The following is a 19232-nucleotide window of genomic DNA, read 5'->3' as shown; positions in this document are numbered from 1 at the left end:
GGCATAGTATACCATTAGCAGAGCCTGTTCTCTTGTGGTGCTAATGGAGGGGTCTACTGCCTGTCGAATCTCTGGAATAGTTCCTTCATCTTCGGTGTCAAATCAAAGTCACAAGGACTTAAGTCCGGGGAGTGTGGTGGATTGTACAGTACTTCCCTGTCCCATAAAAAAAAAAATGGCTCTGAGCACTATGGGACGCAACATCTTAGGTCATAAGTCCCCTAGAACTTAGAACTACTTAAACCTAACTAACCTAAGGACATCACACACATCCATGCCCGAGGCAGGATTCGAACCTGCGACCGTAGCAGTCGCGCGGTTCCGGACTGCGCGCCTAGAACCGCGAGACCACCGCGGCCGGCCCCTGTCCCATCGACCGAATAAAAGAGCCACATCTTGCGCTGTATGCGCCCGCGTATTGTCGTAAAAATGATGGGTGGGCTGCGCAGGAAGTGTCACCGCTTCTTTCGCAAAGCGGGCCGCAGGTAATGCTCCAAAAACGAACAGTAATGCTGTGCATTTACGGTCTGCCGTGGAGGAAAGTAATACGTTAGGATAACACCATTACAGTCGTACAGGAGAATCAAAAAAATGGTTCAAATGGCTCTGAGCACTATGGGACTCAACTGCTGAGGTCATTAGTCCCCTAGAACTTAGAACTAGTTAAACCAAACTAACCTAAGGACATCACAAAAATCCATGCCCGAGGCAGGATTCGAACCTGCGACCGTAGCGGTCTTGCGGTTCCAGACTGCACCGCCTTTAACCGCACGGCCATTTCGGCCGGCACAGGAGAATCATCATAAATTTCACAATACTAGGGCTCTGACGCACTTCAGACTTCCGCGGCAACCCATAATGACGCCATTCGTTGAATTGGCCCATGTCTCATCCAGTGTTACGATACGGCGTAAGAAAGCCTCTCCTTCGCGCTCATAGCGCTCCAAGTGCGCCTGAGCAGCTTCGTAACGCATCCATTTCTGCATTTCCGTCAAGTCTTGCGGAACCCATCGTGATGCAATTATTCGCATGCCCACGCGTTCCTTTAGGATGCCAAGCACAGTCGTAAGCGCTAATCCGCTTTCCTAGGAGAGCTCACGAATCGTATGGCGTCGATCTCTGTCCACTAACGCGATAACAGCATGCAGTTCTTCAGAGGCGCTAGGACGCCCTGCCCGATGCATGCCTGCCACAGCTTGCCGACCTTCGTTTAAGGGTTTTACCCAACGTGCCATTGTTCTCTATGTCAATGCCTATTCGCCGTATCTACATGGATACTCTGCAAATCACATTTAAGTGCCTGGCAGAGGGTTCATCGAACCACATTCACAATTCTATATCATTCCAATCTCGTATAGTGCGCGGATAGAATGAACACCTATTTCTTTCCGTACGAGCTCTGATTTCCCTTATTTTATCGTGGTGATCGTTCCTCCTTATGTAGGTCGGCGTCAACAAAATATTTTCGCCTTCGTGGGAAGATTCCGTCGCAGAGAAACGCCTTTCTTTTAATGATGTCCAGCCATAATCCTGTAACATTTCTGTGACACACTCTTCTATATTTCGCGATAATACAAAACGAGCTGACCTTCTTTGAACTTTTTGGATGTACTCCGTCAGTCCTACCTGGTAAGGATCCCACACCGCGCAGCAGTATTCTAAAAGAGGACGGACAAGCGTAGTGTAGGCAGTCTCCTTAGTAGGTCTGTTAGATTTTCTGAGTGTCTTGCCAATAAAAGGCAGCCTTTGGTTAGCCTTCGCCACAACATTTTCTGTGTGTTTCTTCCAATTTAAGTTGCTCGTAATTGTAATACCTAGGCATTTACTTGGATTCACAGCTTTTAGATTAGACCCATTTATCGTGTAATCGAAGTTTAACGAGTTCCTTTTAGCACTCATGACGATGACTTCCCACTTTTCGTTATTTACGGTCAGCTGCCACTTTTCGCACCATTCAGATATCTTTTCTAAATCGATTTGTAGTTTGTTTTTGATCTTCTGATGACTTTGTTAGTCGATAAACGACAGCACCATCTGCAAACAGCCGAAGACGGCTGCTCAGATTGTCTCCCAAATCGTTTGTATAGATAAGGAACAGCAAAGGGCCTATAACACTACCTTGGGGAACGCCAGAAATCACTTCTGTTTTACTTGAAGACACTGTCGTAGTGTGCCGGTCGCGGTGGTCTAGCGGTTCTAGGCGCGCAGTCCGGAACCACGCGGCTGCTACGGTCGCAAGTTCGAATCCTGCCTCGGGCATGGATGTGTGTGATGTCCTTAGGTTGGTTAGGTTTAAGTAGTTCTAAGTTCTAGGGGACTGATGACCACAGATGTTAAGTCCCATAGTGCTCAGAGCCATTTGAACCATTTTGAACTGTCGCAGTGTACGACCTCTGGCACATTCAATCTTGGTCCAACTCTGTTGTCCCTCTTTCGAAAACATAGTGATACCGTTACGTTAGACCGCTCGCTCACAAGTGACTGTTTTTCCCTCGAATGTTCTCACGCCAGATGTGGGACGGGCGCATTTGCTCGAAAGTAAGGTAGGTATACTCTCAGCGACAATAGTAGATTCCATTGCATAGTGTCTCCACAGCAGTGATGCCACTATTTAAGTTCCAATCTACGTATAAGAACGTCTGGCAGAGAGGCGCCTGAACGTTGTATGCAGATGTTAACATTTAAGAGAGGATGTGTAGTTGGGCTGAAAGAATGTGAGTGGTGGAATCAGTGAATGTCAAAGCATTTGAACAGGATCGAAACCACTATCCGACCATGTTGCCAGGAATGGGTAAACCAGGGCCGAGAAAAGTGTCAGGAAGGAAGTGACCGACCTAGAGAGACAACACCACTTAAACACCGAGCAATCGTCAGGAAGAGATTCAGAGTCCCAGATTCATCATTACGTTCGATCTGACATCTAGCTGGTGCTTCACTGACTGGAATGAACGTCAACAGGTTGGTCATAGGAAGAAGGTCCACAGCGATCTTTGCGATGATTACCAGTGACCTCTATACAGCAACAAGCTCGCTTGTAGTGGTATCTAACACATTCGGTATTGAATCTCATTGACTGGAGTAGAATTGTCTACAGTGATGAATTCCTCTCCGACCTCATCCCCGGACACCAGCGAGGACGAGTCTGGAGATGACCCCGACAACTGTGGGATACCAAACTGGCAGTCGCCTGCCACACGGCGTGCCATGCAGGAGTAATTGTCTGGGCTGTCATTTCACTTCTAGGTCCACTTTGGTTGTCATCCGTGGCACCCTTACAGCACAGTCATACATCGACGATATTTTACGCTTCGTTTTGTTTCCCTTCATGGCAAGCCATCCTGTGATGACACTGCTGCAAGACAATGGCCTCCTGCACACGTTAAGAGTTGGGTTGGGTTGTTTTGGGGGAAGAGACCAAACAGCGAGGTCATCGGTCTCATCGGATTAGGGAAGGACGGGGAAGGAAGTCGGCCGTGCCCTTTCAAAGGAACCATCCCAGCATTTTCCTGGATCGATTTAGGGAAATCACGGAAAACCTAAATCAGGATGGCCGGACGCGGAATTGAACCGTCGTCCTCCCGAATGCGAGTCCAGTGTGCTAACCACTGCGCCACCTCGCTCGGTGCACACGTTAAGAGTTTTTATTGCTTGTCTTGGTGCTTGCCAGTTACTAACTTGTCCGTCATGGTCATGGACTTCCGCTGAAGTAAGAATCTTTGCAGTATTATGGGCTTGCCACGATATCACTCAGTAGGACATCCAACAACTCCAGCAGTCAGTGCCAAGCCGAATAACTGCTTTCATGAGGCCCACAGCTGGACCAACGATTTATTAACTTCCCCAACTTGTTTAGCCCTTTCTCTTGAATGAATCATGTAATCAATTAAAACTCCTGGGAGATTAAAACTGTGTGCCGGACCGAGACTCGAACTCGGGACCTTTGTCTTTCGCTGGCAAGTGCTCTACCAACTGAGCTACCCAAGCACGACTCACGCCCCGTCCTCACATCTTCACTTCTGCCTGTATCTCGTCTCCTACCTTCCAAACTTCGCAGAAGCTCTCCTGCGAACCTTGCAGAACTAGGACTCCTGGAAGAAAGGATATTGCGGAGAAAGGCAAAGTTCCCGAGTTCGAGTCTCGGTCCGGCACACACACAGTTTTAATCTGCCAGGAGGTTTCATATCAGCGCATACTTCGCTGTAGAGTGAAAATTTCATTCTAGAAACATCCCCCAGGCTCTGGCGAAGCCATGTCTCCGCAGTATGCTTTCTTTCAGGAGTGCTAGTTCTGCATGGTTCGCGGGAGAGCTTCTGTAAAGTTTGGAAGGTAGAAGACGAGATACCGGCAGAAGTAAAGCTGTGAGGACGGGGCGTGAGTCGTGCTTGGGTAGCTCAAATGGTAGAGCACTTGCCCGCGAAAGGCAAACGTCCCGAATTCGAGTTTCAGTCCGGCACACAGTTTTAGTCTGCCAGGAAGTTTCATATCAGCGCACACTCCGCTGCAGAGTAGAAATCTCATTCTAGAAACATCCCCCAGGCTGTGACTAAGCCATGTCTCAGCAATATCCTTTCTTCCAGGATTGCTAGTTCTGCAAGGTTCGCAGGAGAGCTGCTGTGAAGTTTGGAAGGTAGGAGACGAGGTACTGGCGGAATTAAAGCTGTGAGGACGGGGCGTGTGTCGTGCTTGGGTAGATCAGTTGGTAGAGCACTTGCCCTCGAAAGACAAAGGTCCCGAGTTCGAGTCTCGGTTCGCCAAACAGTTTTAATCTGCCAGGAAGTTTCATATCGGGGCACACTCCGCTGTAGAGTGAAAATTTCATTCTGTAATCATTTGCTTGTCACTCCAGGTATATCACATATACTGACTTCCATCCCATTTGGATAATTCCTTCATGGTGCCCAGATTTTTTTTTTTTTTTTTTTGTGTTACATAATAAAATTTCTTGTCATTGAGCCAGTGAATTTTGGTACGGAACGTGCGAATTGTTGATTGGTAAAGCGTTGAACGGACTGGACCTAAACGTAGATTACTAGATTAACCATCATTCGTAAAATACATTTATAACTCATTTAACATCACAGAAAAAGACTGAAATACTTATTCAGAGGATATTTAAAACAAACTGCCATAGGAATTGGTAGTAAAAATATTATTCCACTCAATACAATACCAGATACTTTAGGCTTAGAGCTTTAAGGTAACAATGACTCTGATGACAAACCAACGCCCAAATTTTACGTAATGGAACAAGAATTATTAAGGAGTTTTTAGACTCTAAAGGAGCAAGAAATAATTGCACTAACCGGAGTCGCAAAAGGTAAAGATCAAGTGCTCCAATAGCTATACCAAGGCCAAAATAAAATTTTACAAGCAGGAACAGCTACTAAAATACAGCGGTATCATAAATATGGCGAAATACAGGAATCAGTGTAAATAACCTTAACCGCCCAGATGGAATTACAGTCTCCCGTCCGGCGCCACCTGGCCAGCTGACCCTCTGCACTGACATTTAGGCTAAGCAGAGGAGCAGAACATGTCTATAAAAAACAAGATACTCTCTTAGGAATACACACAACAACTGAACACCACTGTAAGCAACCAACCACAAGGTCGGGTGTGAATTCAGCCTAAGACAGATCGATGAAACGAAATCTTCAGGTGAGAGAGTTAAGAACTAAATGAATAATTTAAAATGTTATCTGTCCCTCCTGCCCCCGGAATAGTAAGCGACCCGCAAGGGTTCCCAGAAAGAGATCAGGTTATACCAATGAGTGAATTTAACATGGGAGAAGAAGTAGCAAGAAGTACCAGATAATTTTTGTAGGCCCACTCACACTGCTTTTAAAACTGAACAAGCACACCACATGAGCGAAGTGTTACTGTTCTATTGGTTCATCGCATTTTAATCTTCGCGTCAAAAGGAAGAAAATGACAACAGAGTGGCACAAAGAAAATAGATCTGCTCGGTGCACATATACAACAGGATAATCAATATCCATGGCACTAAAATCCTAAACAGAAAATAATAGGCAGCGTCAATACAACTGGGGCCAACAGGTTACCGACCAGGCAGGTACAGTCATCAAAATCTATCATATATGTAATACGCCAGAATCTCGGAATACTTACAATGAAGAGAGGTTGAGAAAAACCACTCTACAGAACTTAGTCAAATATTGGGTTCCATCAGTAAAGTTAACGATCATCATGATTCTGGCGGGTCCCATTCTTACGGAAACTTGAACTAGCAGGTGAATTAAATTTACATCAGACCCTCTTAAATGTAGAACATAAACGGAATCGTGGTTCAAGTGATTTCACTCTAAGTACGTCCTCATCAGATTCTTAGTTGGCGCTGAAGACTGCTTATCTGGGTAGCAGTGGCAGGGACATCAATGGACTAAATTCCAAGTGGACACACCCCAAAAGCGGCTCCTACTTCAGACAGACCAAGCCATTCTGACCAATCTGTTCTGTTCCAACCAGACCTCACAAGCAGAATGAGATTTTCCATGCCCCATGTGTGTGTGATCACATGTCTTCTATCAGATCCAGCAGCCTTGCAAGCCAAAAGTCGATGTGCTAACGCCACACCGCTTCAGTCTGGAATCTTCACTGAGTTCGCTCCAACTCGTACTGCTCTGTACTGTCAAAATCCTCTTTATCACGCCACACAGGCCCTCTCTCCATGCCGCTCCATTCCACCAGAATCTTTGCCTCAGAGACGGCCTACGAAATCTTGACGGATACTGGCACAGGTCAAATTTAGTCAACCTTCAAAACTGAAGTAAGAATGGCAATTATATGGCAATATTATTCTCTCACTGAAGGAGCAGAATGGAAATTGTATTAACTGCACATTTATTAGCCGCATATATGACTTTCTTTCTCTTGTTAATTGAACCACACTCGGCTGTTGTAAAGATAGGAAAATGAGCCTACTATTAAGAACTCTGGTGTTGTTGGGGTGATTCAGCGGGCATTGTAGTGAAACAGGCTAGTCGGCACGCAAGGCGCTATTGGTACATCAGTGGAACAAGAATTTATTCATTTAAATGTATAATCCTGTATTCTCTTCTGCCGTTGGCCACTCAGCCTCGTACGTTGTTGATGCCGTCTCAGTAAACTGCGGCGGCCGTCACCCCTGGCTTCCAGCTCACAGTGTCAGGCAGGGGGCACTTCTCATGGGCGAAAATTGTGGTCTACACCACTGTGATGGCTTCCTATGATGGACACTGTGAATTACCTGAGCACTCTCATTGATGTCGAAGGGGTGCGCTTGGATAATCTCGCTGCAGCTCAGCACCGCGCAGAGATGATTAAAAGCACAGTTGTTCTACATCTACATCTACATACATACCCCGCAATCCACCATACGGTGCGTGGCGGAGAGTACCTCGTACCACAGCTAGCATCTTCTCTCCCTGTTCCACTCCCAAACAGAACGAGGGAAAAATGACTGCCTATATGCCTCTGTACGAGCCCTAATCTCAGTTATCTTATCTTTGTGGTCTGTCCGCGGAATGTAAGTTGGCGGCAGTAAAATTGTGCTGCAGTTAGCCTCAAATGCTGGTTCTCTAAATTTCCTCAGTAGCGATTCACGAAAAGAACGCCTCCTTTCCTCTAGAGACTCCCACCCGAGTTCCTAAAGCATTTCCGCAAAACTCGCGTGATGATCAAACCTACCAGTAACAAATCTAGCAGCCACCCTCTGAATTGCTTCTAAGTCCTCCCTCAATCCGACCTGATAGGGATCCCAAACGCTCGAGCAGTACTCAAGAATAGGTCGTATTAGTGTTTTATAAGCGGTCTCCTTTACAGATGAACCACATCTTCCCTAAATTCTACCAATGAACCGAAGACGACTATCCGCCTTCCACACAACTGCCATTACATGCTTGTCCCACTTCATATCGCTCTGCAATGTTATGCCCAAATATTTAATCGATGTGACTGTGTCAAGCGCTACACTACTAATGGAGTATTCAAACATTACAGGATTCTTTTGCCTATTCATCTGCATTAATTTACATTTATCTATATTTAGAGTTAGCTGCCATTCTTTACACCAATCTCAAATCCTGTCCAAGTCATCTTGTATCCTCCTAGTCACCCAACGATGACACCTTCCCGTACACCACAGCATCATCAGCAAACAGCCGCACATTGCTATCCACCCTATCCAAAAGATCAATTATGTAGATAGAAAACAACAGCGGACCTACCACACTTCCCTGGGGCACTACAGATGATACCCTCACCTCCGATGAACACTCATCATCGAGGACAACGTACTGGGTTCTATTACTTAAGAAGTCTTCGAGCCACTCACATACTTGGGAACCAATCCCATACGCTCGTACTTTAGGTAGGAGTTTGCAGTGAGGCACCGAGTCAAACGCTTTCCGGAAGTCAAGGAATGTGGCATCCGTCTGAGACCCTTCATCCATGGTTCGCAAGATATCATGTGAAAAAAGGGCGAGTTGCGTTTCGCAGGAGAGATGCTTTCTAAAGCCGTGCTGAAGCATGGAAAGCAACTTCTCTGTCTCAAGGAAATCATTATATTCGAACTGAGAATATGTTCGAGAATCCTACAACAAACCGATGTTAAGGATATTCCCCAAAAAAGGAAAGGATCTTCATGATTTCGTGCAGATCCAGCCAGGGGCGGCAGCCGTTACCCCGCCTCCAGAATTCTGCGACGGTAGACAGTGCTCCAATCGCCATCAGTTCGTCAGAGCAGGCTGCAGGCAGAAATCATCAAGTTTCTCATGAGTGGCTGAGGTCGCCAGCTCACAGCGGCCGAGTCTGGTAGAAATAACAGGCTACAGTTTCAGAGGCGAAATGGAAAAGCCCATCACAGGTTCGGCCTTGTAGCTGGTCCACTGCAACGTAAAGATTGACACATATTCTTGGCAGTCACAGTGTGTTACTACTAGTATGAGGCAGTGGCGTTATGCTGAGCCGGCGATCACCAAATTCAACCTACTTTTCTGGACTCGTGCGTGGTCTTCACAACTTTATCTTTCTCAAGAATGATTTCAGAGCATCAGCTTGTTGCTTTTCCACCATATCAGCAGGCTGCCGACACATATTGTTAAACTCGTACCCTTCTCACGAAATCAAGCTCTGCTGATAAAATGAGGGGCTATCTTTTACTTGATGAGCCCATCCTACTGAGCTTATGGTAGAAGTGTCTCGATCGTACCAGGTAAGGCAATCTATTCTAAGTTAGTCCTGCTTTCCACTTGTCGGCTCTCTGCCTGTTTCTCGTTTTGATTGCGACACGGGGACACAGCCTGGCTTGATCTGTCTTATTGTTGGATGGAGAAGCCTATCAGAAAATTTTATGTTCATGTGTAATATATTTACACTGTGTAACATTCCCCACTTCCTTAAAAAATTCCTCCAAAGTTTAGCTTCATTTGCTTCTGAAACAATCCCAAAAATGTATGTTGCATATGTAATTTACACAAATAATAATTATCTGTTATTTACACGTTTGGAAACCTATTCACAAAGTTTTTGTTCTTTTCTTAATCCTATATTGCCCTTGTTGAGTCCTTACGACCTAATCTAAGCTACGATGTTACTCTACGTTACACTTCGCTATAAATCTTTACTGCAAATTTTCAGCCACTTGTGAGGTATTCGAAAGAATGGCAATTCAGGTGGATGAGTGGTATCACACCTCAAGCAAACAGTAGAATGCACAAACTGTCAATGGAACCATGGCACTACTGGTAGCAGATATGCTTCTGGTCTTGATTTTATGTCGTTGTTTATCTCTGCAGTTCTGAATATGCTGCTTGGTTTATAACGCCGTAATTCACCCTTTTGTGACGCTTTCAGCTAGTCTAGTGAGTGCTGTAGGTCAGGTTTTCAAAGTCTAGTTGAGGAATGTTAGATATGCCGTTTTTCTTGCCAATACAGCGTACGTTGTGGAAACTGGATGGTAGTCGCACTTGTGATAGTAGCTGAAAGACGAAATAGGGTTCCTGCTGTATCACAATCTCTTTAGTTTAATAATGTACTGCTATTTCGTAATTCTATTTTGGTCATGCCCATGCGTTTCCCATTCTGGTAACATTTTATGATTGCCTCTTCCGTGTGAAAACAATAGATCCAGTGCGCTGCCACTCTGTGGAATTATGGTTTTGGGTATAGCACTTCTCTTTGACACTGAAATGTGGTTGCCGTTCTAGCACTTCTCTTTGATACTATAGTACTTCCGTTTTTCCTAATAAGACCTGTACTTCACATGTCTGTAAGTTAGTGTTTATCGCTCTGTCTGGACAAATCATGATGCTTTCTCTATACAGTCTAGTAATTCTGCTAATGACATGAGGACGTGAGCTTCTCCTTTTTCCGAAATTAATAATATTATTGCGTTTGTATTTAGATCTAATTGTTTGCTGTTCTCCATTTTATCGGGTAAGGGTGAACATAAAACATCGGTATTGTGCATTCATGCACTTTACCGGAAGCTGAATGGGTATAATAGGTTTGCTCTGTCTGTACGGCTGCCATGTGACAGAATGCGGCTAGAGTTCTCTTGCCTAGTGTTACTACAAGTTGCAGTTCTGCAAATTTTTGCTTCTGCCGACATAAGCGCAATAGCAAGTTATGTGGAGGCAACAGCGTGGATTATGGATGACTGTTTATAGCATAGCAAGCGTTTCATTCAACATATCTGCTAAAGCACGTAACAGTCTGGCTATATTCAGTCTCTCTTCTAACGGACTAAATCGAGTGTGAATTCTTTCCAAGTTGTTTTCCATTGTCCACACGATACCTTTTGTACACCGTGCCAATTCTGTAGTCGGTTCTTTTACCATTCACGTGTTGTTATCGACATTCTGTTTCATTTCTGTCAACTGCGTAGTATGCCCCTTTACTATAGTGTTAGTAGTATCCACTACTTCCTGCGTTTGCTCGAGCGTATTTTTTTTTTTTTTATTTCGTAAATCTTCGTTGCCTGCCATGCCAAATAAGGTTTCCAGTAAATTCCCCCCTGCGTCCAACCAGCCTCTTTTCTTTATGGTTCACGTCTTTGGTACTGTTTCTGTCAATGGATTGATTAGTGCTCTCAGTTTCTCATTCGAAAGTCATAGCTCGTGATTCTCGTTTTGCATTTCTATGAGCTAGGTGATCGCTAACGACACAACATAAGTGGGACAAGAATTTATTCATTAACGTTCACAATCAGGTATTCTCCTCTGGCTCAGTTGTGGTGCAGCACGTGGCCTCATAACTCGCTGTGCTGTACAAACATACTGCGGCGAACCTAACCCTCCGCGTCTAGCTCACGTAATCACGGTATTGTGTAGGAGGTAGGCCTCATGGGAACGTGGTGTGCCCCGTTTGACAGATGTGACTTCCCAGTACGGAAATTTGAATTTACAGAGCACTATCGTTGACTTTGAAAGTGGTGTGCTCGGGTAATCTCATAGCAGCTCTGCATGGTGTGGAGACGAGAAAGAGCATAGCCCTTCCACCAAGGAAGGCAGAGGATGTCGAAGGCTGGTAACAGGTGTCGGTCACGGACAGTAGCTGCAGTACATGTCCCAAATTCTGCTACAGGTGGACAGTGCGCCAAGCGCCATCAGTTCGCCTCAGCAAGCTGTAGGTTTTTACATCAGTGGTTGCGAGGTCGGAAACTCACATTAACCAAGTCCGGTAGACGAGAAAGGTAGTAGTCTCGGAGGCGGAATTCATCTTCGCCAACGGTGGCAGACTGTCACAGGTTCGGCCCCGTAGCTGGTATACTGCAACGTAAGCAGTGACACAAAGGCTCGGAATCCTGAGTATTTATTACTACTGTTTTGAGGTAGTGCCATAATGTCGGACCGGCAATGACTGAATGCGTCCTTATTTTCCCGGACCGTCAGTGACCTTCAGTACCCTCAATTATGCGACAGTGGCTGTAAGGGTTTCAGCTTGTTGGTTTTCCACCATATCATCAGGCTGATTACAGTTCTCGTAAAAATCTTTCTCTCTTACTCTCTTTTACGAGCGTGTCCGAAGGATTGCATCGTTCTTCATAACGGCACAGGCACTGCAGTATCGTATTTATATACCAATACTAGGCAGCGACTTTCAATTAAAATGTTCTCGCCTATATGGAAATTACACAATGTGTGTACGAGTATAGGTTGTGACGCAAGAGCGACGAGTGGAAGTCTGGGTCTCGCCATGAGTCGTGCATGGATAGGCGAAGTGCTTCAGGCGGCCGCTGGCGTAAATTGAGAAATACGGGTTCGAATCCCGGTCCGGCACAAATGTTTATTGTCATCCTTCCCTTACACTGCTGATGGCTGTTCGTATTCGTAGCTTATACACTTGTCTGTAACACATTTCTGTTGCGTAACACTACTGTTGCTAATAGTGATACGGGAAAATCACAAACAAAGGATAAGGATTAAAGACTGAACACACTATTGTATAGTTCTACAAAACGATTCTACGACACTAGCAAAGTTTCACCATATCTAAGCTTCTGAATCTGTACAGTCTTACTTCGAGGTATAGCTGCTGTTGGCTTGACATCATGATTCAGTGACAACAACTGTTTATGCAAGGCTGTTCTGTTTAAGGGCAAACCTTAAATATTATTCGCTCCACAGTACTCATGTTTTTATAATCCTCTTCAAGCCGCCTCTTCCATAATCATTGTAGTGTAGCCTAAATTATTTCATGTCCAGCAAATTCACAATGCCTTGCTAAACGTAACGCCGCCAAGCGATTTATGTGCACTTATTAGTACGTGATGCCGCAAAGACTTTGTGAGCAACTTCTTTCAGTGTTAAATTGCTACTCTTGGCTCGCACTCTCACGTACCACAGATGCTACTACCAATCAGAAACTCTTCGGTTGTTACGTCATCCAAAGACCCTGAATTTGCCAACCTGTCTGTTACATCCTTTACGACATTGTTTTCAATAGCTTTCACTAATATTATTCTACAGTGTTTCAGTTAATTAAGACTGACATTAACATACAAAATTATACACATTTATGTTTGAAGAATAACATCGACGATAGTTACGAAGTATTGTGTTGTAGCTTTATAAGTTGGAACTGTCTCCTGATGTAAGTATCGTCCCAAGTCCCATTTCTCTCTCTCTCTCTCTCTCTCTCTCTGTGTGTGTGTGTGTGTGTGTGTGTGTGTGTGTGTGTCAGTGCAGCGCTCGAAAATTATTTCCATGCGCGAGACAGAAAAAAAATTTCCACTCCGTGAATAAAATCTACTTAAAATGATCATTCATTTGAATTTGTACTAAAATTAATATTTAACGAGACCAAACTCTCACCTTCCTGATTAACAGATTCTCTTTCATTTTGTATTATTGGCATGATGTACAGATGTATTGTTACCCTGAATAGCAATAATTTAATGGGTGCATGGTCTCATGTGCCTCATTAACAGTCACGTTTTTATTATTTTGTTTTACGACGATGTATATATGTAATCCATTCCTGGAAAACATGCGCTTAACGAGACCACTGTCTCGTCTGGTGATTAACAGTCTTTTTCATTGTTTTATTAGCATGATGTACAAACGTATTCTTTTTTTTTTCTTTCCTTTCTTGAGACACATTGAGATACTAGCCGGCTATTTTGACTTCTTCACAGACTTTTAGCTACCAAGGAGATTGGTAATGATTTAATTAGTATTTGTTTGTTATTATGTTAAAGGTTTCTCATAATTTCTGGAATGTCTCTATGGGATAAGCGGAAAACGTTCCGTGCAATCATATCATGCGTGTGGCAGAACAATGAAAGCCGTTTCCTATAGACAACTTTCATGTATAGTATTGATATGCCTATCGGTAAGCTTAATTTTCAAGAAACAGTCACGATCGCAATATATCACTGATTTAAAATGAACTGTCTCGGTACATTCAGTAGGCCATCTTCAGATTGATTGCACCATTTGCTAGAGCTGGTGCGAGTTGTCTAGACGATAAAGACGGTAACAAATTATCGTCTTGACGGCATGCAATCACTCTGAAGATGGCGTAATGTGTGTGTCGAAACCGGTTATTTTAAATATATGATATGTGGTGATGGTGAATGTTTCTTCGTAAGTAATCATCACAAGATCGCTGGCATTTCCACCCACGATAGTTAAAATTATCTACCGATAAGCACCTGCAGTTCGCATAGAACATATTGTCTATCTTCCCTCTGCTAGACCAGTTTCGTGCTTGTTTGAGAACTGCAAAGCATCGTATTCAGCAAACAATCTGAACTCTGACATCAGTTAACTAATAGTATAGCTTGACTTGGAGATCGGTCAGCGAGGCTCCGGTGGACTAGTGGGACAAAGCGGAAGTCTTGGTTTCAACCCGCGGCCGTAACACTCTGCATTATTGCTTTTTGGAAGTACCAAACTATTTAGTATAGACGGCAGTCTTCCGATACTGAAAAAGGTGCACTGAAGCTACGTTGTCTTCTGGAGTGAAGGTGATGTTACTTGCTCGCACTTCCACAGTCCGTTATGTGTTTTCAGATTTGTTCGCATGAGATCTTTCATAGTGTTTAATACGAGCAATATTAGCTTCTTTGTTCGGTTTCGCTACTTGGCTTGAACAAGGAACCGAGACCCTTTTTGTGTTCATTCATCCGAGACTGTAAGCAATTTATGCTATTGCTTCCTACCCATTAAATACTATTATGTGCGTTGATCTGAACATGGGTATTTGTTAAAGGATGATTATGTAAAGTCACGTTGCCTTTTTGAAGGGCACTATCATATAAGACATGAGATTTTGTGTTCTTTTTCTGCGTAATATGTAAAAGCTTATTCATTTTTCACATTACTGTTATTTTAGCGAAGTTATTTTCCAACTGTCTGGTCTTTCTGTAAATCCTCATGTGTGCTCGAGTTAGAAGTTCAGTTAAGATAGAAGTAATTTCAATTTCATTATAGTTCACGACGGAAGTGGATGATATGCTTTCAACAGAGAGGTTATTCTTACGGATCAATTGCCAGCCAAAAAAGTAAGTGTGTGTCACCGTGGAAATTCAAAGCACGTGTTTGAGTTGACGATGAAGTGAAAGTTTAGCTACCATACGAGTAGGTTACCACATTTTTTTAGAATACTGTGCACAACTCAGTTTGTACTGCACCAATTTCTCCTTCAACAAGGGTACAAAAACATAGGGTGCAGCTAGGTAAGTTTTATAGAAAAGGTTATCATTTCAAGTTATCTTCGATTCTCTTAGGTTAAAAAATCTCCTTTCATTATTCCGTTGCACTATGAGAAAGTTTCTGGTCACTACAGAACATACGGTATAAATTAGCCATTGTGCGTTGTTGTTCACTTATACATCAATTTAATTTTAAAGTGACAATGATTGAGGGCATTAAAACCCTGGTCAGAGTATCTTCTGAACTCAGAAATTAAATTTAAAGAAAGTGAACTGCCATCAAAGCCTGTATGTTACATTAAGCAGTACATTTAATTAATTATCAGTGCCAGCAGTTCGACCCACGTTATTCTCCACCCCACAGTGGTAGAGTCTACCTCAGCGGGCTACCTAGAACGGCTCATTTTACTAACAGAGCCGCGAAAGGCTCAGCACTCTGACCAGCTGCTTTGGACCGTGAACGAATTAGCCGCCAGTAAAGACTCCAAAGGAATAGCACAAGGGCCGATAATGGCATGTACCGCTCTCAAAAGGGTGGAGTGCGTTGGTGCATTGCTATACGTCAAAAAGAGAGGACGTCCTCTCTGCGAAATGGAACTCATCAAATTTCAAAGCGTACTCTTAAAGCTTAGAATTTTAATTCTCTTCGCACAAATTGTTTAGGATCTTGGTTGTTCAGAGGAATGACACAGTACAAAGTGCTTTTTGTTTGCACAGCAGGCATGAGATCCTTAGTTTCACCTTAGGTGTTGCATGATCCTTCTTTTCAGGGGGAGAAAATAATTCGTCGGTAGTTTTTCTATAGGTAGGGAGGCACCATTTAAATGTTCAGTAAAATTTAATATCTAAAATGGATGACCATTTTTAATAGCTTTACACACTCTAATTTGATTATTAGTAAGAGTCAAAATAAGTTTCTCAACTTCGATTGTTTTGTAATGTCAACGACTAGCAGAGGGTGCAAAGATTTCAGTGCTGAGAAATTATCCAACAAAGGAAAAACTCAGTGATGAGGTGATGTGAAGTTAGCAGTGAATGTGGCATGATAATGCTGATGATGGACACAACGTACCGACAAAGCAGGCTGTTAACACATTTTGACACCAATAACCACTTGGTAGCTAGAAACATAGTGTCAATATAGTGTCAATAAAATTAACGTCAAGGAAAACGAAGTGGCATAAGTCACACATATGACAATTACGAATATACGTGGCATTGCTGAGAAAAGTGTATTATGACTCAGTTCACGTCCTTCCATGTGGACTGGCTCGTGTATTTAACATCAGTCACGCAACGAAAGCGGGGGTGGAGGAAATAAAATTCATATAATTATGTTACGGCCAGGTCGCATGGAGAGCTAACAGCTTAACGAAGTGTGTAAATGCCAACATTAACGTTCATAATGATAATACAGTCGACTCCCGATAATTTGAAACGCAAGGACTAGCAAAAAAGTTCAATTTACCGAGAGTTCAAAAGAAAAGTTCATATAATCGAGAGGTATGCAGTATAAAATACATATGAACGAGAGTATAATTGAAAGTAATTTGTATTACATACATATGCACATTCGATCCTATTTGAATAGCTTGAAGACTCATAAATACGTATATACATATGGTAATACTGAAGAATATGAGAAACATGCAATGAAAACGCTACACGTCACTTTGAATAAATAGTCGTTAATTTTCTGTTGGGAGAGCGACTTCCATTTAGCATTTTCCAGCAATGTTTCGATGGTGATGAGAGCTGAGAAGAAATAAACACTCATTAGCGTTCTGAGGGCGTAAGAGCAAAGGGTATGGACAGATGACATTGTCTCACTCAACGTGACTACAGTCGGCGGTCCTTTATGGTTATCTTGCTCGTCCTCTTCCAGACAGGCCAACAGTTCAGCACTGGTTAGAGCACTATCGACACCGATCTCATCTTCAATACCAACGAAATCCTCAAAGGTTCACACACCACACCTGGCCAGATATTTCCATTGTGAGGGTGGCGGGAGTGAATTCGCTAATTCCCCCGACTGATGGATGTTGCGCGTTTTCTGTTCGCATTACAAACTCGCACTTTCTGAAGCAGTTTGCAAGCCTTATCAATCATCAGTGTAATGATAAAAAAATGTTATGTGCTATCCAGAGTGTTGGTAAGACCGTCAATGACAGAGCACCTTGCTTTCCTGCTGCAGATAAAGGTGAGTACACTGTTCGTTTGCGAATTATCTTTACGAGTACCGTGAGTTGACACAGCTTCTCATGAGAGGTGACCTATTTTAAATTTCGTCAGCGTTCTTTAGCTTCAACTCCTATATTTCGTGCATGTCTATGTATTTATCAGGCCCTCTTTAATATAAATAGGAACTAACTGTGATTGCTCCGTTCAAATGCGAGCCGAGTTGGTGACCCTTCCCTCACAGTTCCAGTCGGCACTGGCTTCGGTCACGCAGCTTGTGGCTGTTGTCAATGGGCATCACTGTGTGTGTGTGGCGGGGTGGGGGGGGGGGGGGGGGAAGGCTGATAAGGCAATCTGAGGGACGCCTATCACGATTCATATGTCCCCCGATCCGTCCACTGCTGTGGCAGTCCCGGGCACTGTCCGCACTGAGGTTGATCCCTCACCTGTGGTCGTTCCAAGATGTGGCCGGCAGCGAGACTTTATGAGGGACAGATGGGAGGGGCTCCACAGATCGTCTGACAAACAGGTTTCACGCGGTATCTGTGGCTGACGAAGTCCCAAAGCTAGATGAAATAGAACACCCTATTCCAGAGGAATCCTCTCCGCCTGCAAGGTCTGAGCATTCACAGCGAGTGGTACTGCTATTAGATGGGAGCTCCAAAGTTAGGCGCGTAATGAGGCTTCTTAAGGATATGGCAGCGAAGGACGTGAAGGAATCTAATGTACACACTCCGGGCGTACTGGGAGGAGTCATTGCAGAAGTGGCTCATGTTGGAATCAATGATGTGCGTCGATATACATCGGAAGAGATTCTCTCTACTTTCGGGCGGCTAGCTGAAACAGTTAAGACTACCAGCCTTGCTTGCAAGAAAAAGGAGGAACCCACCATTCGTAGTATCATCGACAGTACCGACTCTGATCCTCTGGTACAGAGCCGAGTGAAGGACCTGGATCATAGCCTCAGACGGTTCAGTGACCACGTAGGCTGCAAGTTCCTCGACTTGCGCCATTGAGACGGGGGAAGGGGGGGTTCCATTCCACTAAATAGGTCAGGAGTCCCCTACAAGCAGAAAGCGGCTACAGTGGTATCGGGGGCTGAATGGAGGGGTCTGGCCTGTTTTTTTTAGATTGGAAGGTCTTGGGAAGAAAGGGTTTCCGTTTCAAACTGTGCAAGACGAACACAGGAAGAGGATGGACATAGGAACAATCAATATTGCCGCTGTAAACTGTCGTACCTGTGTTGGAAGGTTATCAGAGCTCTAAGCGCTAACATAGAGCACTGAATCTCAAATCGTTACAGCTACGGAAAGCTGCCTACAGCCGGGAATAAATTCAGCTGAAATTTTTGCAAAGGACCTAACCGTGTTCAGAAAGGTTAGATTAAAAACGGTTGGTTAAGCACAGTTGGTGGTGGAGTGTTTATTGCTGTCATAAGTAATTTACCATGTAGTGAAACTGAGAGAGGAAATTCTTATGAGTTATTTTGGGTAGAGGTTATACCTGAAAACCGAAATAAATTAATAATTGGTTCCAAAAGGAACCCTCCGACTCAGATGACACAAGTGCTGAACAGTTCAAAGGAAACTTGAGCTTCATTTCAAATGGTACCCCACTGATACTCATGGTGACTTCAATCCATCCTCGATATGTTGGCGAAAAAACATGTTTAAGTCGGTGGTAAGCATAAAACGTCGTCCGAAATCGTGGTGAACGGGTCTTGTCAGAAAGCTATTTTGAACTACTTGTTCACGAGCCCACGCGAAGAGTAAATGGTTGCAAAAGCGTACTTGACTCTTAGCAACAAATAATCCTGATCAAATAAGAAGCGTCATGACAGATACAAGGATTAGTGACCGCAAAGGCTGCTTCAGCTAGAATGAATCACGTAGCACCA

This window comes from Schistocerca nitens, chromosome 5 (genome assembly GCF_023898315.1).
Source record: "Schistocerca nitens isolate TAMUIC-IGC-003100 chromosome 5, iqSchNite1.1, whole genome shotgun sequence".
NCBI lineage: Eukaryota > Metazoa > Arthropoda > Insecta > Orthoptera > Acrididae > Schistocerca > Schistocerca nitens.
This window is presented reverse-complemented; position numbering follows the sequence as displayed.